The 18,386-nt window shown below is 54.1% G+C and overlaps 29 non-coding genes across 29 annotated transcripts; all 29 read left to right on the top strand.

The window, feature by feature from the left end:
• Nucleotides 1-415: 415 nt before the first annotated feature.
• Trnae-cuc (transfer RNA glutamic acid (anticodon CUC)) lies at nucleotides 416-487 on the top strand. Its single transcript has one exon. It is a non-coding gene; the product is annotated as a tRNA-Glu (tRNA).
• A 1,188-nt stretch (nucleotides 488-1,675) lies between these two features.
• On the top strand, nucleotides 1,676-1,757 carry Trnal-uag (transfer RNA leucine (anticodon UAG)). Its single transcript has one exon. It is a non-coding gene; the product is annotated as a tRNA-Leu (tRNA).
• An 899-nt stretch (nucleotides 1,758-2,656) lies between these two features.
• Trnah-gug (transfer RNA histidin (anticodon GUG)) lies at nucleotides 2,657-2,728 on the top strand. Its single transcript has one exon. It is a non-coding gene; the product is annotated as a tRNA-His (tRNA).
• A 737-nt stretch (nucleotides 2,729-3,465) lies between these two features.
• On the top strand, nucleotides 3,466-3,547 carry Trnal-uag (transfer RNA leucine (anticodon UAG)). Its single transcript has one exon. It is a non-coding gene; the product is annotated as a tRNA-Leu (tRNA).
• A 446-nt stretch (nucleotides 3,548-3,993) lies between these two features.
• On the top strand, nucleotides 3,994-4,065 carry Trnae-cuc (transfer RNA glutamic acid (anticodon CUC)). The gene has a single exon. It is a non-coding gene; the product is annotated as a tRNA-Glu (tRNA).
• Nucleotides 4,066-4,446: 381 nt separating this feature from the next.
• Nucleotides 4,447-4,518, top strand: Trnah-gug (transfer RNA histidin (anticodon GUG)). Its single transcript has one exon. It is a non-coding gene; the product is annotated as a tRNA-His (tRNA).
• A 736-nt stretch (nucleotides 4,519-5,254) lies between these two features.
• Trnal-uag (transfer RNA leucine (anticodon UAG)) lies at nucleotides 5,255-5,336 on the top strand. The gene has a single exon. It is a non-coding gene; the product is annotated as a tRNA-Leu (tRNA).
• A 445-nt stretch (nucleotides 5,337-5,781) lies between these two features.
• On the top strand, nucleotides 5,782-5,853 carry Trnae-cuc (transfer RNA glutamic acid (anticodon CUC)). The gene has a single exon. It is a non-coding gene; the product is annotated as a tRNA-Glu (tRNA).
• A 380-nt stretch (nucleotides 5,854-6,233) lies between these two features.
• On the top strand, nucleotides 6,234-6,305 carry Trnah-gug (transfer RNA histidin (anticodon GUG)). Its single transcript has one exon. It is a non-coding gene; the product is annotated as a tRNA-His (tRNA).
• A 735-nt stretch (nucleotides 6,306-7,040) lies between these two features.
• Trnal-uag (transfer RNA leucine (anticodon UAG)) lies at nucleotides 7,041-7,122 on the top strand. Its single transcript has one exon. It is a non-coding gene; the product is annotated as a tRNA-Leu (tRNA).
• A 444-nt stretch (nucleotides 7,123-7,566) lies between these two features.
• Nucleotides 7,567-7,638, top strand: Trnae-cuc (transfer RNA glutamic acid (anticodon CUC)). Its single transcript has one exon. It is a non-coding gene; the product is annotated as a tRNA-Glu (tRNA).
• Nucleotides 7,639-8,018: 380 nt separating this feature from the next.
• On the top strand, nucleotides 8,019-8,090 carry Trnah-gug (transfer RNA histidin (anticodon GUG)). The gene has a single exon. It is a non-coding gene; the product is annotated as a tRNA-His (tRNA).
• A 735-nt stretch (nucleotides 8,091-8,825) lies between these two features.
• On the top strand, nucleotides 8,826-8,907 carry Trnal-uag (transfer RNA leucine (anticodon UAG)). The gene has a single exon. It is a non-coding gene; the product is annotated as a tRNA-Leu (tRNA).
• Nucleotides 8,908-9,352: 445 nt separating this feature from the next.
• Nucleotides 9,353-9,424, top strand: Trnae-cuc (transfer RNA glutamic acid (anticodon CUC)). Its single transcript has one exon. It is a non-coding gene; the product is annotated as a tRNA-Glu (tRNA).
• Nucleotides 9,425-9,804: 380 nt separating this feature from the next.
• On the top strand, nucleotides 9,805-9,876 carry Trnah-gug (transfer RNA histidin (anticodon GUG)). The gene has a single exon. It is a non-coding gene; the product is annotated as a tRNA-His (tRNA).
• Nucleotides 9,877-10,611: 735 nt separating this feature from the next.
• On the top strand, nucleotides 10,612-10,693 carry Trnal-uag (transfer RNA leucine (anticodon UAG)). Its single transcript has one exon. It is a non-coding gene; the product is annotated as a tRNA-Leu (tRNA).
• A 445-nt stretch (nucleotides 10,694-11,138) lies between these two features.
• On the top strand, nucleotides 11,139-11,210 carry Trnae-cuc (transfer RNA glutamic acid (anticodon CUC)). Its single transcript has one exon. It is a non-coding gene; the product is annotated as a tRNA-Glu (tRNA).
• A 380-nt stretch (nucleotides 11,211-11,590) lies between these two features.
• On the top strand, nucleotides 11,591-11,662 carry Trnah-gug (transfer RNA histidin (anticodon GUG)). The gene has a single exon. It is a non-coding gene; the product is annotated as a tRNA-His (tRNA).
• A 735-nt stretch (nucleotides 11,663-12,397) lies between these two features.
• Trnal-uag (transfer RNA leucine (anticodon UAG)) lies at nucleotides 12,398-12,479 on the top strand. Its single transcript has one exon. It is a non-coding gene; the product is annotated as a tRNA-Leu (tRNA).
• A 445-nt stretch (nucleotides 12,480-12,924) lies between these two features.
• Nucleotides 12,925-12,996, top strand: Trnae-cuc (transfer RNA glutamic acid (anticodon CUC)). The gene has a single exon. It is a non-coding gene; the product is annotated as a tRNA-Glu (tRNA).
• Nucleotides 12,997-13,376: 380 nt separating this feature from the next.
• Trnah-gug (transfer RNA histidin (anticodon GUG)) lies at nucleotides 13,377-13,448 on the top strand. Its single transcript has one exon. It is a non-coding gene; the product is annotated as a tRNA-His (tRNA).
• Nucleotides 13,449-14,183: 735 nt separating this feature from the next.
• On the top strand, nucleotides 14,184-14,265 carry Trnal-uag (transfer RNA leucine (anticodon UAG)). Its single transcript has one exon. It is a non-coding gene; the product is annotated as a tRNA-Leu (tRNA).
• Nucleotides 14,266-14,710: 445 nt separating this feature from the next.
• On the top strand, nucleotides 14,711-14,782 carry Trnae-cuc (transfer RNA glutamic acid (anticodon CUC)). The gene has a single exon. It is a non-coding gene; the product is annotated as a tRNA-Glu (tRNA).
• A 380-nt stretch (nucleotides 14,783-15,162) lies between these two features.
• Trnah-gug (transfer RNA histidin (anticodon GUG)) lies at nucleotides 15,163-15,234 on the top strand. Its single transcript has one exon. It is a non-coding gene; the product is annotated as a tRNA-His (tRNA).
• Nucleotides 15,235-15,969: 735 nt separating this feature from the next.
• Nucleotides 15,970-16,051, top strand: Trnal-uag (transfer RNA leucine (anticodon UAG)). The gene has a single exon. It is a non-coding gene; the product is annotated as a tRNA-Leu (tRNA).
• A 445-nt stretch (nucleotides 16,052-16,496) lies between these two features.
• Nucleotides 16,497-16,568, top strand: Trnae-cuc (transfer RNA glutamic acid (anticodon CUC)). Its single transcript has one exon. It is a non-coding gene; the product is annotated as a tRNA-Glu (tRNA).
• Nucleotides 16,569-16,948: 380 nt separating this feature from the next.
• Trnah-gug (transfer RNA histidin (anticodon GUG)) lies at nucleotides 16,949-17,020 on the top strand. Its single transcript has one exon. It is a non-coding gene; the product is annotated as a tRNA-His (tRNA).
• Nucleotides 17,021-17,755: 735 nt separating this feature from the next.
• Trnal-uag (transfer RNA leucine (anticodon UAG)) lies at nucleotides 17,756-17,837 on the top strand. Its single transcript has one exon. It is a non-coding gene; the product is annotated as a tRNA-Leu (tRNA).
• Nucleotides 17,838-18,282: 445 nt separating this feature from the next.
• Trnae-cuc (transfer RNA glutamic acid (anticodon CUC)) lies at nucleotides 18,283-18,354 on the top strand. The gene has a single exon. It is a non-coding gene; the product is annotated as a tRNA-Glu (tRNA).
• The last annotated feature ends 32 nt before the right edge of the window (nucleotides 18,355-18,386 follow it).

The following is an 18,386-nucleotide window of genomic DNA, read 5'->3' as shown; positions in this document are numbered from 1 at the left end:
TGTGTTCTCGTGGGGTAGGACGCAGCTCTTGTGACGCGCGTGTTGTGTAGGTAGCGTGGCCGAGCGGTCTAAGGCGCTGGTGTCAGGCACCATTCTCTTCGGAGGCGTGGGGTTCCAATCCCACAGCTGCCAAGCGTGTAATGTTTCCTGTGTCGAAGGCAGATGCACTCATTGCCCGCAAAGGAAGCAGCACAACAAGGCGTGAGCGTCTGCTTGGTGAATGGTCGTAGAACAGTGCGTGGTGCAACGACAGCATTTGTAGGCACCTTTTGCTCTCATCATTGCTGGCGTTCGTCTCCACGAAATGCGTCCGGAGCACGCCGTTCTATAACGCGAGAGAGTGGATTTTTTACAGTTGTCGTCAGTTAACCGTGCGTGGCTGCTGCGTTCGCTGGAAAGAGCACTGCCGTCGTTATCCGGTGTGGTCTAGTGGCTAGGATACCTGGCTCTCACCCAGGAGGCCCGGGTTCGATTCCCGGTACCGGAATTGCGCGTTTTTGTTGCTCCTCTTATGCGACTTGTCTCGACTTTGCTCGACTGACGCTACGCTGACGCGTGCAGAAAGCTACGTTAAGTATGATTCACGGCAACACCTGACGGCGAGAGAGATGAAGCGTCTATCCACTTGTTATCCAGCCACATACCTGTAGTCAAGAGGCTTGGGGGACTGCAAGACATTGCCACGGAGGTGAATGCAGCTAACCACTGTAGTTAGTGTCCTGACAGCGCAGGCACGTTCATTTGCTCGTATACATGTGATGGAGACCGTGTCTGACACTGCTGTGGCGTACACCTTGGCCTAGGCTTTGCTGGGTATCGCCACTTGCATTACAGCCAGCTGCCTTCGCGGGCGCCTCCGTGGCCATGGCCGTGATCGTCTAGTGGTTAGGACATTGCGTTGTGGCCGCAATAACCCAGGTTCGAATCCATGGTCACGGCAATTTTGAAAGTTTTGCCTTGCTGCCGTTGCAATGACGAGTACTCGAAATGACAGTACTCTCTTGATTTTTTCACTCGTGTTCCGCAGGCCGCAGTTTGCACTACCACTTCATCCCCAACACGTAATGTCGCCTCCCAGAGCGCAGACGTCCGCTGCTCTCTGTAGTCGAAAAGGGCAGTTGTTTGAAGTGCGATGGATGAGCAAGCCAGTCCCAGCAGAACAGGAAGCTGTGGCGTGCACTGTTTGTACAAATGCTAGGAACACTGGCGCACCAAGCAGCGCATGTAGCGTGGCCGAGCGCTTTAAGGCGCTGGTTTAAGGCACCAGTCTCTCTGTTGGCGCGGTTTCGAGTCCTGTAGCTGTCGGGGGTTTCGCTGTGATCGCGTTAACCTGCCGCTTTTTCTTCAAGTGTAACCTCCTTGAGCTCACATATGTTTGACACATGGAGCATTCTAGCTCCGCCTGACAGTTACAGCTACGATAATTTAGTGGTTACGGAAAGCCCAGGTTCGAAACCTGGTCACGGCACGAAAACGTCTCTTGACGCTGTCTCCTTAACTGCGACAGCTACAGACAAGTGGCGTCGCTACCATGCGGCGGGCACGGCTTTTTCTTGCTGTGGATGGCCTAAAGGGACGCTTCCAGTGGGAGAGCAGTGGAAATACATGCCAAGATACTTCCATTCGAAGTGATCTTTGTAGTACAAAGGAAACGTTTTGCCGCTGCTGCTGCAACGGTAACGTGGCCGAGCGGTCTAAGGCGCTGGTTTTAGGCACCAGTCTCTTCGGAGGCGTGGGTTCGAATCCCACCGTTGCCACTTTTTACGTCTCATTTTTGTGCCGTTGCGGTGTGTTCTCCGTGGGTAGGACGCAGCTCTTGTGACGCGCGTGTTGTGTAGGTAGCGTGGCCGAGCGGTCTAAGGCGCTGGTGTCAGGCCACCATTCTCTTCGGAGGCGTGGGTTCCAATCCCACAGCTGCCAAGCGTGTAATGTTTCCTGTGTCGAAGGCAGATGCACTCATTGCCCGCAAAGGAAGCAGCACAACAAGGCGTGAGCGTCTGCTTGGTGAATGGTCGTAGAACAGTGCGTGGTGCAACGACAGCATTTGTAGGCACCTTTTGCTCTCATCATTGCTGGCGTTCGTCTCCACGAAATGCGTCCGGAGCACGCCGTTCTATAACGCGAGAGAGTGGATTTTTTACAGTTGTCGTCAGTTAACCGTGCGTGGCTGCTGCGTTCGCTGGAAAGAGCACTGCCGTCGTTATCCGGTGTGGTCTAGTGGCTAGGATACCTGGCCTCTCACCCAGGAGGCCCGGGTTCGATTCCCGGTACCGGAATTGCGCGTTTTTGTTGCTCCTCTTATGCGACTTGTCTCGACTTTGCTCGACTGACGCTACGCTGACGCGTGCAGAAAGCTACGTTAAGTATGATTCACGGCAACACCTGACGGCGAGAGAGATGAAGCGTCTATCCACTTGTTATCCAGCCACATACCTGTAGTCAAGAGGCTTGGGGGACTGCAAGACATTGCCACGGAGGTGAATGCAGCTAACCACTGTAGTTAGTGTCCTGACAGCGCAGGCACGTTCATTTGCTCGTATACATGTGATGGAGACCGTGTCTGACACTGCTGTGGCGTACACCTTGGCCTAGGCTTTGCTGGGTATCGCCACTTGCATTACAGCCAGCTGCCTTCGCGGGCGCCTCCGTGGCCATGGCCGTGATCGTCTAGTGGTTAGGACATTGCGTTGTGGCCGCAATAACCCAGGTTCGAATCCTGGTCACGGCAATTTTGAAAGTTTTGCCTTGCTGCCGTTGCAATGACGAGTACTCGAAATGACAGTACTCTCTTGATTTTTTTCACTCGTGTTCCGCAGGCCGCAGTTTGCACTACCACTTCATCCCCAACACGTAATGTCGCCTCCCAGAGCGCAGACGTCCGCTGCTCTCTGTAGTCGAAAAGGGCAGTTGTTTGAAGTGCGATGGATGAGCAGCCAGTCCCAGCAGAACAGGAAGCTGTGGCGTGCACTGTTTGTACAAATGCTAGGAACACTGGCGCCACCAAGCAGCGCATGTAGCGTGGCCGAGCGCTTTAAGGCGCTGGTTTAAGGCACCAGTCTCTCTGTTGGCGCGGTTTCGAGTCCTGTAGCTGTCGGGGGTTTCGCTGTGATCGCGTTAACCTGCCGCTTTTTCTTCAAGTGTAACCTCCTTGAGCTCACATATGTTTGACACATGGAGCATTCTAGCTCCGCCTGACAGTTACAGCTACGATAATTTAGTGGTTACGGAAAGCCCAGGTTCGAAACCTGGTCACGGCACGAAAACGTCTCTTGACGCTGTCTCCTTAACTGCGACAGCTACAGACAAGTGGCGTCGCTACCATGCGGCGGGCACGGCTTTTTCTTGCTGTGGATGGCCTAAAGGGACGCTTCCAGTGGGAGAGCAGTGGAAATACATGCCAAGATACTTCCATTTCGAAGTGATCTTTGTAGTACAAAGGAAACGTTTTGCCGCTGCTGCTGCAACGGTAACGTGGCCGAGCGGTCTAAGGCGCTGGTTTTAGGCACCAGTCTCTTCGGAGGCGTGGGTTCGAATCCCACCGTTGCCACTTTTTACGTCTCATTTTTGTGCCGTTGCGGTGTGTTCTCGTGGGGTAGGACGCAGCTCTTGTGACGCGCGTGTTGTGTAGGTAGCGTGGCCGAGCGGTCTAAGGCGCTGGTGTCAGGCACCATTCTCTTCGGAGGCGTGGGTTCCAATCCCACAGCTGCCAAGCGTGTAATGTTTCCTGTGTCGAAGGCAGATGCACTCATTGCCCGCAAAGGAAGCAGCACAACAAGGCGTGAGCGTCTGCTTGGTGAATGGTCGTAGAACAGTGCGTGGTGCAACGACAGCATTTGTAGGCACCTTTTGCTCTCATCATTGCTGGCGTTCGTCTCCACGAAATGCGTCCGGAGCACGCCGTTCTATAACGCGAGAGAGTGGATTTTTTACAGTTGTCGTCAGTTAACCGTGCGTGGCTGCTGCGTTCGCTGGAAAGAGCACTGGCCGTCGTTATCCGGTGTGGTCTAGTGGCTAGGATACCTGGCTCTCACCCAGGAGGCCCGGGTTCGATTCCCGGTACCGGAATTGCGCGTTTTTGTTGCTCCTCTTGTGCGACTTGTCTCGACTTTGCTCGACTGACGCTACGCTGACGCGTGCAGAAAGCTACGTTAAGTATGATTCACGGCAACACCTGACGGCGAGAGAGATGAAGCGTCTATCCACTTGTTATCCAGCCACATACCTGTAGTCAAGAGGCTTGGGGGACTGCAAGACATTGCCACGGAGGTGAATGCAGCTAACCACTGTAGTTAGTGTCCTGACAGCGCAGGCACGTTCATTTGCTCGTATACATGTGATGGAGACCGTGTCTGACACTGCTGTGGCGTTACACCTTGGCCTAGGCTTTGCTGGGTATCGCCACTTGCATTACAGCCAGCTGCCTTCGCGGGCGCCTCCGTGGCCATGGCCGTGATCGTCTAGTGGTTAGGACATTGCGTTGTGGCCGCAATAACCCAGGTTCGAATCCTGGTCACGGCAATTTTGAAAGTTTTGCCTTGCTGCCGTTGCAATGACGAGTACTCGAAATGACAGTACTCTCTTGATTTTTTCACTCGTGTTCCGCAGGCCGCAGTTTGCACTACCACTTCATCCCCAACACGTAATGTCGCCTCCCAGAGCGCAGACGTCCGCTGCTCTCTGTAGTCGAAAAGGGCAGTTGTTTGAAGTGCGATGGATGAGCAGCCAGTCCCAGCAGAACAGGAAGCTGTGGCGTGCACTGTTTGTACAAATGCTAGGAACACTGGCGCACCAAGCAGCGCATGTAGCGTGGCCGAGCGCTTTAAGGCGCTGGTTTAAGGCACCAGTCTCTCTGTTGGCGCGGTTTCGAGTCCTGTAGCTGTCGGGGGTTTCGCTGTGATCGCGTTAACCTGCCGCTTTTTCTTCAAGTGTAACCTCCTTGAGCTCACATATGTTTGACACATGGAGCATTCTAGCTCCGCCTGACAGTTACAGCTACGATAATTTAGTGGTTACGGAAAGCCCAGGTTCGAAACCTGGTCACGGCACGAAAACGTCTCTTGACGCTGTCTCCTTAACTGCGACAGCTACAGACAAGTGGCGTCGCTACCATGCGGCGGGCACGGCTTTTTCTTGCTGTGGATGGCCTAAAGGGACGCTTCCAGTGGGAGAGCAGTGGAAATACATGCCAAGATACTTCCATTTCGAAGTGATCTTTTGTAGTACAAAGGAAACGTTTTGCCGCTGCTGCTGCAACGGTAACGTGGCCGAGCGGTCTAAGGCGCTGGTTTTAGGCACCAGTCTCTTCGGAGGCGTGGGTTCGAATCCCACCGTTGCCACTTTTTACGTCTCATTTTTGTGCCGTTGCGGTGTGTTCTCGTGGGGTAGGACGCAGCTCTTGTGACGCGCGTGTTGTGTAGGTAGCGTGGCCGAGCGGTCTAAGGCGCTGGTGTCAGGCACCATTCTCTTCGGAGGCGTGGGTTCCAATCCCACAGCTGCCAAGCGTGTAATGTTTCCTGTGTCGAAGGCAGATGCACTCATTGCCCGCAAAGGAAGCAGCACAACAAGGCGTGAGCGTCTGCTTGGTGAATGGTCGTAGAACAGTGCGTGGTGCAACGACAGCATTTGTAGGCACCTTTTGCTCTCATCATTGCTGGCGTTCGTCTCCACGAAATGCGTCCGGAGCACGCCGTTCTATAACGCGAGAGAGTGGATTTTTTACAGTTGTCGTCAGTTAACCGTGCGTGGCTGCTGCGTTCGCTGGAAAGAGCACTGCCGTCGTTATCCGGTGTGGTCTAGTGGCTAGGATACCTGGCTCTCACCCAGGAGGCCCGGGTTCGATTCCCGGTACCGGAATTGCGCGTTTTTGTTGCTCCTCTTATGCGACTTGTCTCGACTTTGCTCGACTGACGCTACGCTGACGCGTGCAGAAAGCTACGTTAAGTATGATTCACGGCAACACCTGACGGCGAGAGAGATGAAGCGTCTATCCACTTGTTATCCAGCCACATACCTGTAGTCAAGAGGCTTGGGGGACTGCAAGACATTGCCACGGAGGTGAATGCAGCTAACCACTGTAGTTAGTGTCCTGACAGCGCAGGCACGTTCATTTGCTCGTATACATGTGATGGAGACCGTGTCTGACACTGCTGTGGCGTACACCTTGGCCTAGGCTTTGCTGGGTATCGCCACTTGCATTACAGCCAGCTGCCTTCGCGGGCGCCTCCGTGGCCATGGCCGTGATCGTCTAGTGGTTAGGACATTGCGTTGTGGCCGCAATAACCCAGGTTCGAATCCTGGTCACGGCAATTTTGAAAGTTTTGCCTTGCTGCCGTTGCAATGACGAGTACTCGAAATGACAGTACTCTCTTGATTTTTTCACTCGTGTTCCGCAGGCCGCAGTTTGCACTACCACTTCATCCCCAACACGTAATGTCGCCTCCCAGAGCGCAGACGTCCGCTGCTCTCTGTAGTCGAAAAGGGCAGTTGTTTGAAGTGCGATGGATGAGCAGCCAGTCCCAGCAGAACAGGAAGCTGTGGCGTGCACTGTTTGTACAAATGCTAGGAACACTGGCGCACCAAGCAGCGCATGTAGCGTGGCCGAGCGCTTTAAGGCGCTGGTTTAAGGCACCAGTCTCTCTGTTGGCGCGGTTTCGAGTCCTGTAGCTGTCGGGGGTTTCGCTGTGATCGCGTTAACCTGCCGCTTTTTCTTCAAGTGTAACCTCCTTGAGCTCACATATGTTTGACACATGGAGCATTCTAGCTCCGCCTGACAGTTACAGCTACGATAATTTAGTGGTTACGGAAAGCCCAGGTTCGAAACCTGGTCACGGCACGAAAACGTCTCTTGACGCTGTCTCCTTAACTGCGACAGCTACAGACAAGTGGCGTCGCTACCATGCGGCGGGCACGGCTTTTTCTTGCTGTGGATGGCCTAAAGGGACGCTTCCAGTGGGAGAGCAGTGGAAATACATGCCAAGATACTTCCATTTCGAAGTGATCTTTGTAGTACAAAGGAAACGTTTTGCCGCTGCTGCTGCAACGGTAACGTGGCCGAGCGGTCTAAGGCGCTGGTTTTAGGCACCAGTCTCTTCGGAGGCGTGGGTTCGAATCCCACCGTTGCCACTTTTTACGTCTCATTTTTGTGCCGTTGCGGTGTGTTCTCGTGGGGTAGGACGCAGCTCTTGTGACGCGCGTGTTGTGTAGGTAGCGTGCCGAGCGGTCTAAGGCGCTGGTGTCAGGCACCATTCTCTTCGGAGGCGTGGGTTCCAATCCCACAGCTGCCAAGCGTGTAATGTTTCCTGTGTCGAAGGCAGATGCACTCATTGCCCGCAAAGGAAGCAGCACAACAAGGCGTGAGCGTCTGCTTGGTGAATGGTCGTAGAACAGTGCGTGGTGCAACGACAGCATTTGTAGGCACCTTTTGCTCTCATCATTGCTGGCGTTCGTCTCCACGAAATGCGTCCGGAGCACGCCGTTCTATAACGCGAGAGAGTGGATTTTTTACAGTTGTCGTCAGTTAACCGTGCGTGGCTGCTGCGTTCGCTGGAAAGAGCACTGCCGTCGTTATCCGGTGTGGTCTAGTGGCTAGGATACCTGGCTCTCACCCAGGAGGCCCGGGTTCGATTCCCGGTACCGGAATTGCGCGTTTTTGTTGCTCCTCTTATGCGACTTGTCTCGACTTTGCTCGACTGACGCTACGCTGACGCGTGCAGAAAGCTACGTTAAGTATGATTCACGGCAACACCTGACGGCGAGAGAGATGAAGCGTCTATCCACTTGTTATCCAGCCACATACCTGTAGTCAAGAGGCTTGGGGGACTGCAAGACATTGCCACGGAGGTGAATGCAGCTAACCACTGTAGTTAGTGTCCTGACAGCGCAGGCACGTTCATTTGCTCGTATACATGTGATGGAGACCGTGTCTGACACTGCTGTGGCGTACACCTTGGCCTAGGCTTTGCTGGGTATCGCCACTTGCATTACAGCCAGCTGCCTTCGCGGGCGCCTCCGTGGCCATGGCCGTGATCGTCTAGTGGTTAGGACATTGCGTTGTGGCCGCAATAACCCAGGTTCGAATCCTGGTCACGGCAATTTTGAAAGTTTTGCCTTGCTGCCGTTGCAATGACGAGTACTCGAAATGACAGTACTCTCTTGATTTTTTCACTCGTGTTCCGCAGGCCGCAGTTTGCACTACCACTTCATCCCCAACACGTAATGTCGCCTCCCAGAGCGCAGACGTCCGCTGCTCTCTGTAGTCGAAAAGGGCAGTTGTTTGAAGTGCGATGGATGAGCAGCCAGTCCCAGCAGAACAGGAAGCTGTGGCGTGCACTGTTTGTACAAATGCTAGGAACACTGGCGCACCAAGCAGCGCATGTAGCGTGGCCGAGCGCTTTAAGGCGCTGGTTTAAGGCACCAGTCTCTCTGTTGGCGCGGTTTCGAGTCCTGTAGCTGTCGGGGGTTTCGCTGTGATCGCGTTAACCTGCCGCTTTTTCTTCAAGTGTAACCTCCTTGAGCTCACATATGTTTGACACATGGAGCATTCTAGCTCCGCCTGACAGTTACAGCTACGATAATTTAGTGGTTACGGAAAGCCCAGGTTCGAAACCTGGTCACGGCACGAAAACGTCTCTTGACGCTGTCTCCTTAACTGCGACAGCTACAGACAAGTGGCGTCGCTACCATGCGGCGGGCACGGCTTTTTCTTGCTGTGGATGGCCTAAAGGGACGCTTCCAGTGGGAGAGCAGTGGAAATACATGCCAAGATACTTCCATTTCGAAGTGATCTTTGTAGTACAAAGGAAACGTTTTGCCGCTGCTGCTGCAACGGTAACGTGGCCGAGCGGTCTAAGGCGCTGGTTTTAGGCACCAGTCTCTTCGGAGGCGTGGGTTCGAATCCCACCGTTGCCACTTTTTACGTCTCATTTTTGTGCCGTTGCGGTGTGTTCTCGTGGGGTAGGACGCAGCTCTTGTGACGCGCGTGTTGTGTAGGTAGCGTGGCCGAGCGGTCTAAGGCGCTGGTGTCAGGCACCATTCTCTTCGGAGGCGTGGGTTCCAATCCCACAGCTGCCAAGCGTGTAATGTTTCCTGTGTCGAAGGCAGATGCACTCATTGCCCGCAAAGGAAGCAGCACAACAAGGCGTGAGCGTCTGCTTGGTGAATGGTCGTAGAACAGTGCGTGGTGCAACGACAGCATTTGTAGGCACCTTTTGCTCTCATCATTGCTGGCGTTCGTCTCCACGAAATGCGTCCGGAGCACGCCGTTCTATAACGCGAGAGAGTGGATTTTTTACAGTTGTCGTCAGTTAACCGTGCGTGGCTGCTGCGTTCGCTGGAAAGAGCACTGCCGTCGTTATCCGGTGTGGTCTAGTGGCTAGGATACCTGGCTCTCACCCAGGAGGCCCGGGTTCGATTCCCGGTACCGGAATTGCGCGTTTTTGTTGCTCCTCTTATGCGACTTGTCTCGACTTTGCTCGACTGACGCTACGCTGACGCGTGCAGAAAGCTACGTTAAGTATGATTCACGGCAACACCTGACGGCGAGAGAGATGAAGCGTCTATCCACTTGTTATCCAGCCACATACCTGTAGTCAAGAGGCTTGGGGGACTGCAAGACATTGCCACGGAGGTGAATGCAGCTAACCACTGTAGTTAGTGTCCTGACAGCGCAGGCACGTTCATTTGCTCGTATACATGTGATGGAGACCGTGTCTGACACTGCTGTGGCGTACACCTTGGCCTAGGCTTTGCTGGGTATCGCCACTTGCATTACAGCCAGCTGCCTTCGCGGGCGCCTCCGTGGCCATGGCCGTGATCGTCTAGTGGTTAGGACATTGCGTTGTGGCCGCAATAACCCAGGTTCGAATCCTGGTCACGGCAATTTTGAAAGTTTTGCCTTGCTGCCGTTGCAATGACGAGTACTCGAAATGACAGTACTCTCTTGATTTTTTCACTCGTGTTCCGCAGGCCGCAGTTTGCACTACCACTTCATCCCCAACACGTAATGTCGCCTCCCAGAGCGCAGACGTCCGCTGCTCTCTGTAGTCGAAAAGGGCAGTTGTTTGAAGTGCGATGGATGAGCAGCCAGTCCCAGCAGAACAGGAAGCTGTGGCGTGCACTGTTTGTACAAATGCTAGGAACACTGGCGCACCAAGCAGCGCATGTAGCGTGGCCGAGCGCTTTAAGGCGCTGGTTTAAGGCACCAGTCTCTCTGTTGGCGCGGTTTCGAGTCCTGTAGCTGTCGGGGGTTTCGCTGTGATCGCGTTAACCTGCCGCTTTTTCTTCAAGTGTAACCTCCTTGAGCTCACATATGTTTGACACATGGAGCATTCTAGCTCCGCCTGACAGTTACAGCTACGATAATTTAGTGGTTACGGAAAGCCCAGGTTCGAAACCTGGTCACGGCACGAAAACGTCTCTTGACGCTGTCTCCTTAACTGCGACAGCTACAGACAAGTGGCGTCGCTACCATGCGGCGGGCACGGCTTTTTCTTGCTGTGGATGGCCTAAAGGGACGCTTCCAGTGGGAGAGCAGTGGAAATACATGCCAAGATACTTCCATTTCGAAGTGATCTTTGTAGTACAAAGGAAACGTTTTGCCGCTGCTGCTGCAACGGTAACGTGGCCGAGCGGTCTAAGGCGCTGGTTTTAGGCACCAGTCTCTTCGGAGGCGTGGGTTCGAATCCCACCGTTGCCACTTTTTACGTCTCATTTTTGTGCCGTTGCGGTGTGTTCTCGTGGGGTAGGACGCAGCTCTTGTGACGCGCGTGTTGTGTAGGTAGCGTGGCCGAGCGGTCTAAGGCGCTGGTGTCAGGCACCATTCTCTTCGGAGGCGTGGGTTCCAATCCCACAGCTGCCAAGCGTGTAATGTTTCCTGTGTCGAAGGCAGATGCACTCATTGCCCGCAAAGGAAGCAGCACAACAAGGCGTGAGCGTCTGCTTGGTGAATGGTCGTAGAACAGTGCGTGGTGCAACGACAGCATTTGTAGGCACCTTTTGCTCTCATCATTGCTGGCGTTCGTCTCCACGAAATGCGTCCGGAGCACGCCGTTCTATAACGCGAGAGAGTGGATTTTTTACAGTTGTCGTCAGTTAACCGTGCGTGGCTGCTGCGTTCGCTGGAAAGAGCACTGCCGTCGTTATCCGGTGTGGTCTAGTGGCTAGGATACCTGGCTCTCACCCAGGAGGCCCGGGTTCGATTCCCGGTACCGGAATTGCGCGTTTTTGTTGCTCCTCTTATGCGACTTGTCTCGACTTTGCTCGACTGACGCTACGCTGACGCGTGCAGAAAGCTACGTTAAGTATGATTCACGGCAACACCTGACGGCGAGAGAGATGAAGCGTCTATCCACTTGTTATCCAGCCACATACCTGTAGTCAAGAGGCTTGGGGGACTGCAAGACATTGCCACGGAGGTGAATGCAGCTAACCACTGTAGTTAGTGTCCTGACAGCGCAGGCACGTTCATTTGCTCGTATACATGTGATGGAGACCGTGTCTGACACTGCTGTGGCGTACACCTTGGCCTAGGCTTTGCTGGGTATCGCCACTTGCATTACAGCCAGCTGCCTTCGCGGGCGCCTCCGTGGCCATGGCCGTGATCGTCTAGTGGTTAGGACATTGCGTTGTGGCCGCAATAACCCAGGTTCGAATCCTGGTCACGGCAATTTTGAAAGTTTTGCCTTGCTGCCGTTGCAATGACGAGTACTCGAAATGACAGTACTCTCTTGATTTTTTCACTCGTGTTCCGCAGGCCGCAGTTTGCACTACCACTTCATCCCCAACACGTAATGTCGCCTCCCAGAGCGCAGACGTCCGCTGCTCTCTGTAGTCGAAAAGGGCAGTTGTTTGAAGTGCGATGGATGAGCAGCCAGTCCCAGCAGAACAGGAAGCTGTGGCGTGCACTGTTTGTACAAATGCTAGGAACACTGGCGCACCAAGCAGCGCATGTAGCGTGGCCGAGCGCTTTAAGGCGCTGGTTTAAGGCACCAGTCTCTCTGTTGGCGCGGTTTCGAGTCCTGTAGCTGTCGGGGGTTTCGCTGTGATCGCGTTAACCTGCCGCTTTTTCTTCAAGTGTAACCTCCTTGAGCTCACATATGTTTGACACATGGAGCATTCTAGCTCCGCCTGACAGTTACAGCTACGATAATTTAGTGGTTACGGAAAGCCCAGGTTCGAAACCTGGTCACGGCACGAAAACGTCTCTTGACGCTGTCTCCTTAACTGCGACAGCTACAGACAAGTGGCGTCGCTACCATGCGGCGGGCACGGCTTTTTCTTGCTGTGGATGGCCTAAAGGGACGCTTCCAGTGGGAGAGCAGTGGAAATACATGCCAAGATACTTCCATTTCGAAGTGATCTTTGTAGTACAAAGGAAACGTTTTGCCGCTGCTGCTGCAACGGTAACGTGGCCGAGCGGTCTAAGGCGCTGGTTTTAGGCACCAGTCTCTTCGGAGGCGTGGGTTCGAATCCCACCGTTGCCACTTTTTACGTCTCATTTTTGTGCCGTTGCGGTGTGTTCTCGTGGGGTAGGACGCAGCTCTTGTGACGCGCGTGTTGTGTAGGTAGCGTGGCCGAGCGGTCTAAGGCGCTGGTGTCAGGCACCATTCTCTTCGGAGGCGTGGGTTCCAATCCCACAGCTGCCAAGCGTGTAATGTTTCCTGTGTCGAAGGCAGATGCACTCATTGCCCGCAAAGGAAGCAGCACAACAAGGCGTGAGCGTCTGCTTGGTGAATGGTCGTAGAACAGTGCGTGGTGCAACGACAGCATTTGTAGGCACCTTTTGCTCTCATCATTGCTGGCGTTCGTCTCCACGAAATGCGTCCGGAGCACGCCGTTCTATAACGCGAGAGAGTGGATTTTTTACAGTTGTCGTCAGTTAACCGTGCGTGGCTGCTGCGTTCGCTGGAAAGAGCACTGCCGTCGTTATCCGGTGTGGTCTAGTGGCTAGGATACCTGGCTCTCACCCAGGAGGCCCGGGTTCGATTCCCGGTACCGGAATTGCGCGTTTTTGTTGCTCCTCTTATGCGACTTGTCTCGACTTTGCTCGACTGACGCTACGCTGACGCGTGCAGAAAGCTACGTTAAGTATGATTCACGGCAACACCTGACGGCGAGAGAGATGAAGCGTCTATCCACTTGTTATCCAGCCACATACCTGTAGTCAAGAGGCTTGGGGGACTGCAAGACATTGCCACGGAGGTGAATGCAGCTAACCACTGTAGTTAGTGTCCTGACAGCGCAGGCACGTTCATTTGCTCGTATACATGTGATGGAGACCGTGTCTGACACTGCTGTGGCGTACACCTTGGCCTAGGCTTTGCTGGGTATCGCCACTTGCATTACAGCCAGCTGCCTTCGCGGGCGCCTCCGTGGCCATGGCCGTGATCGTCTAGTGGTTAGGACATTGCGTTGTGGCCGCAATAACCCAGGTTCGAATCCTGGTCACGGCAATTTTGAAAGTTTTGCCTTGCTGCCGTTGCAATGACGAGTACTCGAAATGACAGTACTCTCTTGATTTTTTCACTCGTGTTCCGCAGGCCGCAGTTTGCACTACCACTTCATCCCCAACACGTAATGTCGCCTCCCAGAGCGCAGACGTCCGCTGCTCTCTGTAGTCGAAAAGGGCAGTTGTTTGAAGTGCGATGGATGAGCAGCCAGTCCCAGCAGAACAGGAAGCTGTGGCGTGCACTGTTTGTACAAATGCTAGGAACACTGGCGCACCAAGCAGCGCATGTAGCGTGGCCGAGCGCTTTAAGGCGCTGGTTTAAGGCACCAGTCTCTCTGTTGGCGCGGTTTCGAGTCCTGTAGCTGTCGGGGGTTTCGCTGTGATCGCGTTAACCTGCCGCTTTTTCTTCAAGTGTAACCTCCTTGAGCTCACATATGTTTGACACATGGAGCATTCTAGCTCCGCCTGACAGTTACAGCTACGATAATTTAGTGGTTACGGAAAGCCCAGGTTCGAAACCTGGTCACGGCACGAAAACGTCTCTTGACGCTGTCTCCTTAACTGCGACAGCTACAGACAAGTGGCGTCGCTACCATGCGGCGGGCACGGCTTTTTCTTGCTGTGGATGGCCTAAAGGGACGCTTCCAGTGGGAGAGCAGTGGAAATACATGCCAAGATACTTCCATTTCGAAGTGATCTTTGTAGTACAAAGGAAACGTTTTGCCGCTGCTGCTGCAACGGTAACGTGGCCGAGCGGTCTAAGGCGCTGGTTTTAGGCACCAGTCTCTTCGGAGGCGTGGGTTCGAATCCCACCGTTGCCACTTTTTACGTCTCATTTTTGTGCCGTTGCGGTGTGTTCTCGTGGGGTAGGACGCAGCTCTTGTGACGCGCGTGTTGTGTAGGTAGCGTGGCCGAGCGGTCTAAGGCGCTGGTGTCAGGCACCATTCTCTTCGGAGGCGTGGGTTCCAATCCCACAGCTGCCAAGCGTGTAATGTTTCCTGTGTCGAAGGCAGATGCACTCATTGCCCGCAAAGGAAGCAGCACAACAAGGCGTGAGCGTCTGCTTGGTGAATGGTCGTAGAACAGTGCGTGGTGCAACGACAGCATTTGTAGGCACCTTTTGCTCTCATCATTGCTGGCGTTCGTCTCCACGAAATGCGTCCGGAGCACGCCGTTCTATAACGCGAGAGAGTGGATTTTTTACAGTTGTCGTCAGTTAACCGTGCGTGGCTGCTGCGTTCGCTGGAAAGAGCACTGCCGTCGTTATCCGGTGTGGTCTAGTGGCTAGGATACCTGGCTCTCACCCAGGAGGCCCGGGTTCGATTCCCGGTACCGGAATTGCGCGTTTTTGTTGCTCCTCTTATGCGACTTGTCTCGACTTTGCTCGACTGACGCTACGCTGACGCGTGCAGAAAGCTACGTTAAGTATGATTCACGGCAACACCTGACGGCGAGAGAGATGAAGCGTCTATCCACTTGTTATCCAGCCACATACCTGTAGTCAAGAGGCTTGGGGGACTGCAAGACATTGCCACGGAGGTGAATGCAGCTAACCACTGTAGTTAGTGTCCTGACAGCGCAGGCACGTTCATTTGCTCGTATACATGTGATGGAGACCGTGTCTGACACTGCTGTGGCGTACACCTTGGCCTAGGCTTTGCTGGGTATCGCCACTTGCATTACAGCCAGCTGCCTTCGCGGGCGCCTCCGTGGCCATGGCCGTGATCGTCTAGTGGTTAGGACATTGCGTTGTGGCCGCAATAACCCAGGTTCGAATCCTGGTCACGGCAATTTTGAAAGTTTTGCCTTGCTGCCGTTGCAATGACGAGTACTCGAAATGACAGTACTCTCTTGATTTTTTCACTCGTGTTCCGCAGGCCGCAGTTTGCACTACCACTTCATCCCCAACACGTAATGTCGCCTCCCAGAGCGCAGACGTCCGCTGCTCTCTGTAGTCGAAAAGGGCAGTTGTTTGAAGTGCGATGGATGAGCAGCCAGTCCCAGCAGAACAGGAAGCTGTGGCGTGCACTGTTTGTACAAATGCTAGGAACACTGGCGCACCAAGCAGCGCATGTAGCGTGGCCGAGCGCTTTAAGGCGCTGGTTTAAGGCACCAGTCTCTCTGTTGGCGCGGTTTCGAGTCCTGTAGCTGTCGGGGGTTTCGCTGTGATCGCGTTAACCTGCCGCTTTTTCTTCAAGTGTAACCTCCTTGAGCTCACATATGTTTGACACATGGAGCATTCTAGCTCCGCCTGACAGTTACAGCTACGATAATTTAGTGGTTACGGAAAGCCCAGGTTCGAAACCTGGTCACGGCACGAAAACGTCTCTTGACGCTGTCTCCTTAACTGCGACAGCTACAGACAAGTGGCGTCGCTACCATGCGGCGGGCACGGCTTTTTCTTGCTGTGGATGGCCTAAAGGGACGCTTCCAGTGGGAGAGCAGTGGAAATACATGCCAAGATACTTCCATTTCGAAGTGATCTTTGTAGTACAAAGGAAACGTTTTGCCGCTGCTGCTGCAACGGTAACGTGGCCGAGCGGTCTAAGGCGCTGGTTTTAGGCACCAGTCTCTTCGGAGGCGTGGGTTCGAATCCCACCGTTGCCACTTTTTACGTCTCATTTTTGTGCCGTTGCGGTGTGTTCTCGTGGGGTAGGACGCAGCTCTTGTGACGCGCGTGTTGTGTAGGTAGCGTGGCCGAGCGGTCTAAGGCGCTGGTGTCAGGCACCATTCTCTTCGGAGGCGTGGGTTCCAATCCCACAGCTGCCAAGCGTGTAATGTTTCCTGTGTCGAAGGCAGATGCACTCATTGCCCGCAAAGGAAGCAGCACAACAAGGCGTGAGCGTCTGCTTGGTGAATGGTCGTAGAACAGTGCGTGGTGCAACGACAGCATTTGTAGGCACCTTTTGCTCTCATCATTGCTGGCGTTCGTCTCCACGAAATGCGTCCGGAGCACGCCGTTCTATAACGCGAGAGAGTGGATTTTTTACAGTTGTCGTCAGTTAACCGTGCGTGGCTGCTGCGTTCGCTGGAAAGAGCACTGCCGTCGTTATCCGGTGTGGTCTAGTGGCTAGGATACCTGGCTCTCACCCAGGAGGCCCGGGTTCGATTCCCGGTACCGGAATTGCGCGTTTTTGTTGCTCCTCTTATGCGACTTGTCTCGACTTTGCTCGACTGACGCTACGCTGACGCGTGCAGAAAGCTACGTTAAGTATGATTCACGGCAACACCTGACGGCGAGAGAGATGAAGCGTCTATCCACTTGTTATCCAGCCACATACCTGTAGTCAAGAGGCTTGGGGGACTGCAAGACATTGCCACGGAGGTGAATGCAGCTAACCACTGTAGTTAGTGTCCTGACAGCGCAGGCACGTTCATTTGCTCGTATACATGTGATGGAGACCGTGTCTGACACTGCTGTGGCGTACACCTTGGCCTAGGCTTTGCTGGGTATCGCCACTTGCATTACAGCCAGCTGCCTTCGCGGGCGCCTCCGTGGCCATGGCCGTGATCGTCTAGTGGTTAGGACATTGCGTTGTGGCCGCAATAACCCAGGTTCGAATCCTGGTCACGGCAATTTTGAAAGTTTTGCCTTGCTGCCGTTGCAATGACGAGTACTCGAAATGACAGTACTCTCTTGATTTTTTCACTCGTGTTCCGCAGGCCGCAGTTTGCACTACCACTTCATCCCCAACACGTAATGTCGCCTCCCAGAGCGCAGACGTCCGCTGCTCTCTGTAGTCGAAAAGGGCAGTTGTTTGAAGTGCGATGGATGAGCAGCCAGTCCCAGCAGAACAGGAAGCTGTGGCGTGCACTGTTTGTACAAATGCTAGGAACACTGGCGCACCAAGCAGCGCATGTAGCGTGGCCGAGCGCTTTAAGGCGCTGGTTTAAGGCACCAGTCTCTCTGTTGGCGCGGTTTCGAGTCCTGTAGCTGTCGGGGGTTTCGCTGTGATCGCGTTAACCTGCCGCTTTTTCTTCAAGTGTAACCTCCTTGAGCTCACATATGTTTGACACATGGAGCATTCTAGCTCCGCCTGACAGTTACAGCTACGATAATTTAGTGGTTACGGAAAGCCCAGGTTCGAAACCTGGTCACGGCACGAAAACGTCTCTTGACGCTGTCTCCTTAACTGCGACAGCTACAGACAAGTGGCGTCGCTACCATGCGGCGGGCACGGCTTTTTCTTGCTGTGGATGGCCTAAAGGGACGCTTCCAGTGGGAGAGCAGTGGAAATACATGCCAAGATACTTCCATTTCGAAGTGATCTTTGTAGTACAAAGGAAACGTTTTGCCGCTGCTGCTGCAACGGTAACGTGGCCGAGCGGTCTAAGGCGCTGGTTTTAGGCACCAGTCTCTTCGGAGGCGTGGGTTCGAATCCCACCGTTGCCACTTTTTACGTCTCATTTTTGTGCCGTTGCGGTGTGTTCTCGTGGGGTAGGACGCAGCTCTTGTGACGCGCGTGTTGTGTAGGTAGCGTGGCCGAGCGGTCTAAGGCGCTGGTGTCAGGCACCATTCTCTTCGGAGGCGTGGGTTCCAATCCCACAGCTGCCAAGCGTGTAATGTTTCCTGTGTCGAAGGCAGATGCACTCATTGCCCGCAAAGGAAGCAGCACAACAAGGCGTGAGCGTCTGCTTGGTGAATGGTCGTAGAACAGTGCGTGGTGCAACGACAGCATTTGTAGGCACCTTTTGCTCTCATCATTGCTGGCGTTCGTCTCCACGAAATGCGTCCGGAGCACGCCGTTCTATAACGCGAGAGAGTGGATTTTTTACAGTTGTCGTCAGTTAACCGTGCGTGGCTGCTGCGTTCGCTGGAAAGAGCACTGCCGTCGTTATCCGGTGTGGTCTAGTGGCTAGGATACCTGGCTCTCACCCAGGAGGCCCGGGTTCGATTCCCGGTACCGGAATTGCGCGTTTTTGTTGCTCCTCTTATGCGACT

This window comes from Schistocerca serialis, unplaced genomic scaffold (genome assembly GCF_023864345.2).
Source record: "Schistocerca serialis cubense isolate TAMUIC-IGC-003099 unplaced genomic scaffold, iqSchSeri2.2 HiC_scaffold_1255, whole genome shotgun sequence".
Classification (NCBI taxonomy): domain Eukaryota; kingdom Metazoa; phylum Arthropoda; class Insecta; order Orthoptera; family Acrididae; genus Schistocerca; species Schistocerca serialis.
The sequence above is the reverse complement of the archived record's forward strand: the minus strand, read 5'-3'. Positions and strand labels throughout refer to the sequence as shown.